Raw genomic sequence first — 9,130 nt, 5'->3', positions numbered from 1 at the left:
CCAAAAACGCTGTTTTTAGGGGTTTCAACCCCTTTTTTCTCGAAAACGTGACGTGATGGGAAGTTTTGGACCCCAGATTCGTGTTCAGCACGAAAAATCCGTTCGGAAACACCAGGTCCCGTCTTATTCGCAAAACCCTTGTAGACCAGTGGTATCTTTGTGAAATCATTCCCATAGTGCGCTCTTACTCCGCTGCTATAATTGCAAATGCAATAGCATCCACCGTTTCCTTCAAAATATGTAAAATCAAACAATTTTACTATAAATAGGCACTTCATGAGTGTTTTTTAATTCCTTTCCTTTCCACTTGGTTTTCCTTCATTCAGCTATTTTCGGAAAACAACTGATAGCTGGAAATGCTGCACATGTTTCCGCAAGGGTTGCCGCATGTGGATTTTTCGTTTTTCGTAGCGTGTCCCTATAAATGCTGCATTTTGATCCATTGGATGTTAGATCGATATAAAATCTCCACTTTTTCCTCCACTATTTACAGCTTTTTTGAGGAATTTCTGAGAACAACATTGCGAGTACTTATGCGGGGTTACCATTAGAATGTTGAATTAACTTCGAAACAATTCTTATTTGGATTTGTGCTTATTACCTGAATACAATTTTTTGCTCCTAGAAGCAACGGCATTGACTTTATCGGCACATATAGATATTGTTAAGAGAGCTGAAGAAAAATTAAATGCTGTAAATTTTTCAACTGTGAGCAATAAGCTAAAATCAGTTTTTAGCAAAAAAAAAGGCTTTGTTATACTAAAAAATGTCGTAGGCCAAATTGAATCCGGTAATTTAATTCATCCGATTTAAAAATATACAGTGACCACGGTTGCCACTTCCAATTTATTTTTGGTCTCTTTACCAAGAAAATATGCCAATTCAGTTTTTATAAATATTTTTTTTATATTGCATCCAAAGTGCATTACAATTGTATATTATTAACATTATATTATTTAAAATTTTAAATTAGAATGTGTTTCCTAATTTCGTTTTTATTAATGCTAAATGTTATGAACTAAATCACACAATTCTCCAAAGGCCGCTTCACCCTATCCATTTTTAATCAAACTTACTTGGGCGGCCACTGTGGTGTAGTGATAACTGGAGTGCACTTCCACTCCGCAGCGCCTTGGTTCAAGCCCTGGTCAAAGCAAGATCGCAAAAAAATTTAGAAAAGAGGTTTTTTTCTTAACAGCGATCGCCCCTCGGCAAGCAATGACAAACCTCCGAGAGTATTTCTGCCATGAAAAACAGCTTCTCATTTAAATACAATCGCCGTTCGGAGTCGGCGTAAAACTGTAAGTCCTTCCCATTTGTGTGATAAACTTCAAGGCGCATGCCACAAATCGAGGAGAAGCTCGGCCATACACTAACATATGTCTAACATATGAAGTTACCTTCACTCAGCCTCAATTTACGAAATTGAAATTCACTTATGTCTGCACCATTTACCTATGCAGGAAATTGGTCGAGTAGCGGCAAAACTGGTATATCAGTATCAGAAAAACTTTATGTGGTGTAATAATATCAAGATGTTTAATATCTTTTCGATTGAAATCGAATATTATATTCATGTGCTAAGTTTTGCTAACTTTCGATATTTTTGGCAGCCACTTTAATATTGGTCACCGAGTAATCGAAATTAGTAAGAAACCGCGATATTTTTTGTAGAGTGCTGTGGCAGATGATTAGCCATGCGATATTTGAAGATCAGTGGCAAGGCGAGTTCAAACTTTTAGCAGGTGTTGCTAATCGGCCCTATGCTGACTATGGCCGTATCGTTACTTTTACTGACGATGACGATAGAATTAAACAGAAAAATTGACAACGCGAAACTATTGCATGAAGTGAAAGGATGATAATAACCTAACCAAAGGCTTGTGAAATGGACCATTTAAAAAAGTATTGGACCAATGGACCAAACGAAAAGAAATGGGCCAAATTTGGTCCATTTGGACCAAAACGGCAACCGTCACAGTGACTGAAATTTCTGCCTTTAAGTTCGTGTGATTAAGGGTGATTAACAAATGAGCTTTAATTGAGATTAAATGTATTTATATGCAAACGTACTTGTATACCTTGCCGTGTGCATATGTATGTTTACACATCAAATTTCATGAGTACCTAGTACTCACGCCTTTTTGTTATTGTATCTTCAATAAAGGTATTTCTAGGGAAAAGAAGATTTTTTCCAGTTTCAGTAANTTATATGCAAACGTACTTTTATACCTTGCCGTGTGCATATGTATGTTTACACATCAAATTTCATGAGTACCTAGTACTCACGCCTTTTTTGTTTTGTTATTGAATCTTCAATAAAGGTATTTCTAGGAAAAATAAGATTTTTTCCAGTTTCAGTAACCTTTTTATGGTGTTTTGAAGATTTTATCATCACTTAGAAGATTTTTAACAACATTTTTCTGGCAACACTCATGCTCTATTGAAAATGCAATAAATAAAAAAAATCTTTTTCTATAAAGACTGTGTGTTTCTTTTACATGCATCATTGGCAATACTATACAAATATTTCAATGAGAATAACTGAATCTCATTTCGTTTCGCTCCTCTCACGTTTGATGAAAAGTTGAGAATTCAATATTTCCATATTAAAAATGTGCCTTTTATTTTGAGAACACCATCAGCAGTGTTGCCAGAACTTTTCAGGGCGACCGGCTAGATTGGACAAAAAAAACGGCTAAAATGTTTCAACCAGAATTAATTTTTTTTTAAATACATAAACTACAAGTAGAAAGACTAGTCAATCCATTGAATTTTTTTTGGTTAATAAAGATTATTTAAACGTAGCTAAGCTGTACACCACTTTATTTTTGTTTAACAAAGGAAACTCTCGTTATACGTAGCTAAGCTTTACATCAGAAGTAATATTTGTATTACTTAAATATAAAAACAGAGATAAATTACAAACTTATGGCGTTTTCTTTTCTATTAAACAATTTTGCCTTCTTATAAATATTGGATCATTTTCAGTAGGTTGCTTTTTGTCCCGCAAAATGGCTATATTAGCTGAAAGTATGGCAGTTTTGCTTAGTCGGAAGGCAATATTTTGAGAAATGAACACGTAAAGCTGTGAAAGCAGAAGGCATTGACATTCGTTGTTGTTGCCGACCACTTCACTTTTAACAAGTTTATGACATTTAACTAAAATCATGCCACCAGATTCACTAGCAGAAAAATTTTTGTTTCTTAAAAAAGGAGAAAAATTTGATAATTTGAAGTTAGTGAAGTTGGATGAAAATATTAAAAGTGTTGCGCGTTTCCAAACTGCCAGAATTCGGTACACCTGAGCAAACGTTCGAATATAAAGTTTTTTGCTTTTCCGAGGTAGGGTACGTAGGTTGATAACAAATTGCTGACGCAAAATATCTTTAAACCTCTGAAAGATGTACCATTATCCGTGGAACAGGAAAGAGGTCGGGTTAAAATGGTGCCTGCAACTTGTAACAGTACCAATTTTTGGATTCGCGGATTTTTCTGATAAAGATGTGGTGCTGCTAAAAATATATATACAAAAATATAAGCACGAAACTATGCATTTGTCACAAGAATTATCCACATAAGATGAAAACTACTGCAGTTTTATTTTATAAAATTAAAAAAGTATGTTTGCACCATGTATTGTCTTCCCAGAGAGTTTTGCTCCACATCGAAATTCGTGCTCTTTTATTTTCTAAGTGTAGCGAATGAAACTTCACACTTAAATTTAAGACATTCATTACAAAAATTTTATGCAGGAAATTCCCGCTCCCAAATATAAACTGGGACGCAAAATTGAAGCAAGTTTTGCCTATTTTTCTTTAGTTTATTTAATATTTATTATTTTTTATGAATATGTAGCACATTACTTAACAAACAACATATACTACAAACAGATTTCACACTTGGTGTAAAAATTATGAAAATTCTGCAAAATTTCAGCAAAACTTGTAACTTTTTAATCTGCTAAAATGACGCGTCCCAGTTTATGTGTATTTGGGTCACTCGCTTAAAACAAAAAACATTGAAATCGGCTCACTATCTGATTGTTTTTCAATTTTATATAACACAGTCCGACATGAAAATTTTCTGTCATAAGACTAGCCATTTCTAATAGATTCTGGAGCACTAAATTTGTAAAAATAAAAACTTGTGAATTTGAATTTTAATAAAATAAGACGAAGAGCAAAATCGGCTAAAAACGGCTAATTTTTTTTTGCAAAACGGCTAACAAATCGGCTGCCGGCTAAATCGAATTTTTTCCGGCTGTTTGCTGTCGCAACCGGCTAAATCTAGCCGGAAAACGGCTAAAATGGCAACGCTGACCATCAGCGGTTATTTGAGATGCATTTGAGAAGTAACGCTCGGTATTTGCGAAAAGGATCGATTCTCAATGCATCTCAAATTGAGATTTAAGAAAAATGTTTATCGGAAAGGTGCATAGTACACTCAGTTGCATACTCGCACATAGAGAGTGCAGTGCGGACGTAAGCTACTGTTTTTCTCTCGAAAAAAAATTGTGTTTACAGTGTGATTTACAAAGTGAAAATTGCCAGAGAAGGTAAATAGAAGAGTATGAAGATAGTGCCAGTGCCATTGTTAAAAAATCGAGGCCACTCAGGTATGAAATTTGCATTTTTCTTGAAAAGTAATATATCCTTATTTGGCTAATATTTAATAAGCAAAAGCTTTTTAACAAGTTATATCGCCAATCAAATCAGCTGATTGGATGATTTTGACATACGTCAAAACTTCATCATATGCATAAAGTTCTGTCTAGAGCTTTTAGCCGGGACACACTCCAACGAAAGCTAAAAGCTCAAAGCTTAAAAGTTAAAAGCTTTACTCCCCTTTAAAGGTGATGCCAACTCACCAAAAGGGCCGAAAGTAAGGGAAAATTATGGAGGGTAATGAAATCGAAGCTGACCCCTTTAAAAGCAGCATGGGGACCTCAAGGTCACCTATTGTGGCCGCAAATAGCAGGCTAGGAGAGTGTTCATCACCTTTGGCACCCTCGGTAGAACACGCTGGAGTTGCCCCTCTTGATTTAAGTGGTACACACCACGAAGAGGGAAACAACGCAAGCACAGCAAATAGTAGCGGAAAAGCTGCAGAGAAAGATGCTTTTGTGCTCTTAGGTAGTAAACTTAAGGACTTATTGGTATGATGGCCCCTCCTAGGCGCAGCATTCACCAGCCAATGAGGGACTTAGTAAATGAGGTAATGTGGCTCTACGAGAAGGCAAACATAGCGAATGGAAGAAAGATAATTAGATCTGTCGTGAAGGATTGTAAGTTTACGCAGACCTCTCCTCTCTTTAAGAAAAGGAGTCAAACTGGTAAACTAGGGCTAGAAGATACATCCGGGATTGTGATGAGCTCGCCAAAGCGAAAGGAGAGCACTACTACAAAGAAAAATGGTGAAAAAGAGGTAATTGCTGCATCTTATAGCGAAACTTTGGCAAACGCAAACCAATTGCAACATAGTGAATGGGTTACACAAACGAGGAAGAAGGCAAAAAAACCAAGACCCAAACCAGTTAAGCCAAACGCTATTATAAAGAAAGTCAATGAGGAAGACATGTCTTATAGCGACATTCTAAGGACTGTAAAAGGCTCTGCTGATTTAAACAAGCTCGGAGAACAAGTAAAAATAGTGTACAAAACGGCCAAAGGTGAAATACTACTTGAGCTTAAGCGCGCGTATGATGAAAATACGAAGTTATTCAAGGCAGGCGTACAAAAGAGACTGGGAAATGTGGCGGAGATAAAGGCTCTGTCCAATTTGACCACGCTTGGGATACATGATATGGATGAGATCACGACCAAGGCAGATGTAGTTAAGTCTATAACTGAGCAAATATAGGCAATTGATGATTTCGATGTAAACTGGGTCAAAACCATCCGAAAGGGATACCCAGGCACACAGATAGCTTCACTATCTGTCCCACAGCTTATCGCGCAGAAGATTTTAACGTGCCAAAAAATTAGGATTGGTTGGTTAGTTTGCCGTATCCGTGAAAAAACTCCTCTCTCCAGATGCTATAGGTGTTTAGATTTTGGGCACCAAGCTCGGATCTGCAAAAATGAGGATCGCAGCGGTTGCTGCTTTAAATGCGGGGAGAAAAGCCACAATGTTAAACAGTGTAGCAAGGAAGCTGCTTGCGTGCTCTGCAAATCTAGTGGTCAAGCCAATGAAGCCCATATTGCAGGTGGTAAGCAGTGCCCATTCTATCAGCGTGCATTAAAGGCTAAAGTATGAAGCTTCTACAATTAAACCTTAACCACTGTTCAGCTGATCAGGAGCTACTCTGTCAAACCGTTATAGAGGAAGACATTGATAAGACAGCAAGCCAGGGTACATGGATATCAGGTAAAAAAGAAACAACTGCTATATGGGTCAATGGGGAGCAGTGTCTTGCTGAGAAACCTTATAGTCAGGAGTATTTTGTCAGAGGTAAGATCGGCGGGATATATATCTATAGCTGTTATGCACCACCGAGCCTGAGTTATCAAGAATTTGAATCTTTTCTAGATAGACTAGTTCAAGACGCCATGTTATAGATATTCTCCAAAGCTTATAGCGGGTGACTTTAATGCATGGGCCGTTGAATGGGGAAGCGTTAGAACAAACCGACGAGCGCACGCCCTATTAAAGGCATTTGCACCACTCGACTTGTTCTTACAGAATACATANACGCCATGTTATATTCTCCAAAGCTTATAGCGGGTAACTTTAATGTATGGGCCGGTGAATGGGGAAGCGTTAGAACAAGCCGACGAGGGCACGCCCTATTAAAGGCATTTGCACCACTCGACTTGTTCTTACTGAATACAGGTAACAAAAACACTTTTGAGAAAAATGGCAGGGGCTCCGTCGTTGACATTGCATTTTGCACCCAATCACTGGCACCAAAAACCACTTGGAAGATTAGTGGAATTTATACTCATAGTGATCAGTTAGCGATTTTAATTGAAATCTGTGATGTAAGAAACCCTTCTAGCAGATGTTTCAAAAAGTATGGTAAAGGATGGTACAAAAAATCGTTCGACCCAAATATGTTTAAACTAGTACTGGATGGTATCAGAGACGTTAGTGAAACATCAGATAATGCGGAAGCTCTTTCAGAAGAGCTCTCAAAAGCTGTTATCAGGGCGTGCGATGCGTCAATGAGCAAAAAGGGCCAAAAAACTACAAGAAAGCGGGTTTACTGGTGGACACCGGAAATAGCTGATCTTCGATCTGAATGCAATAAAGCCAGAAGAAAATGTCAGCGAATAAGAACGGACGCCCAAAGAGACCATTTTAAATCTTTACGGAAACGGTTAAAGGTTGCAATTAAAAATGGCAAGAAAACGTGTTTTTAAGACTTGTGTAACGAAATTGATGAATACCCGTGGGGCGGTGCCTACAAAGTCGTTATGAAAAATTCAACAGAAACCAAATGCAGACACCTACTTGCCCGATACTACTTAAAAAAATAGTAGAAACACTGTGCCCGAAGGCGGAAACTAGCCCAGGGCCTGTATCAAGTGAAACACATACAAATGTTTACTATCCGCCACTTGAGCCTGATGAAATCAAATGCGCGGCCAAACGGTTAAAGAATAATAAATCTCCAGGTCCTGATGGTATGCCCAACATTGCTATTAAAACTGCAGTTGATGACTCTCCGTCAGAGTTTTTAAAACTGTTCGACTCCTGTCTTCGTAGCGGAGTATTCCCGAATAAATGGCAGAAGCAAAGATTAGTCTTACTTCCAAAGCCCAATAAACCACAAGGTGAACCTAGTTCTTATAGACCCGTATGTATGATTGATTCCTTAGGTAAGTTACCCGAATGAATCGTTTGCAATCGCTTGTGGCAGCATATCGATACCAAATAATGTCTGTCAGATACTCAATTCGGGTTTCGAAAGGGTAGGTCAACTGTCGATGCTATACTATACGCAGCGTTACCGACATCGCTGAAGAGGCTATTAAGGGTAAGCGTTGGAAATGTAGTCACTCTAGATATAAAAAATGCTTTTAACTCGTTGAGCTGGTCGCACATTATAAATGCGTTAAAAATTCATACACCACAGTATTTAATTAATATAATTAACAATTATCTATCTATTAGAATTTTGTCCTACAACACGGAAAGAGGAAAGTAAGCTATAGAGTCTCCAGCGGAGTTCCCCAAGTTTTTGATATTNTTTTAATTCATATTTTAAACAAGTTTTTGATATTATTCGTGCATATTTCTTATTTTATCGTGCATATTATAAGCGCTTAAAATCATGTTTTTACGCCGTATTGTTCATTTCCCTTATTATCAGAGAATGTAAAGCAAAAAAAGTGCAATGTATATGGAAGAAAAGGGTAAAATTTTGGAACGTAAAATTGTTTGTCTGATGCCCGGTTGTATCCATCAAGTTTAAATTCATCAGACTGTTTGATAAGTTTTAACATTACGCTTGTTTTTATTATTACAAGCTTTTATTTAACTTGCTCACCCCGCGGAAATTTCCAATCGATTTTAAACTAACTTCCCGACAAGCTGGAGACTTGAAAATTTCAGCATTCTTCCGATCACGATGACTATGCAATTTAAAATAGAAATTAATTAACTAGATTGTCCAGGGGTCGTGATACAAAGGCTGTCAACANAAATTCATCAGACTGTTTGATAAGTTTTAACATTACGCTTGTTTTTATTATTACAAGCTTTTATTTAACTTGCTCATCCCGCGGAAATTTCCAATCGATTTTAAACTAACTTCCCGACAAGCTGGAGGCTTGAAAATTTCAGCATTCTTCCGATCACGATGACAATGCAATTTAAAATATAAATTAATTAACTAGATTGTCCAGGGGTCGTGATACAAAGGCTGTCAACACAGTAAAAGTTATGGCTAACAGACAGCTTTGGTTAAATACAACGACTGCTATTGAAATTTTCCTTTGAAACGCCACACTTTTCTTTGAAATCGCTTCATTACAGACCCGTCAGAATGGGTACTTGTACGTCAATAACAGAAAAGTATGCGAAGGAAGTGGCGTACGTAAGGTTATACAATTGTCAGCAGTGACGGACTTACGTGCGTCAAAAGTTGAGTGTTGGCCAACGTTCGTTGGGTCCGTCGACGCAA

Source organism: Rhagoletis zephyria, unplaced genomic scaffold (assembly GCF_001687245.7).
Source record: "Rhagoletis zephyria isolate East Lansing unplaced genomic scaffold, Rhagoletis_zephyria_1.1 Rzeph_scaffold_00276, whole genome shotgun sequence".
NCBI lineage: Eukaryota > Metazoa > Arthropoda > Insecta > Diptera > Tephritidae > Rhagoletis > Rhagoletis zephyria.
Note: the sequence above shows the minus strand (reverse complement) of the source record.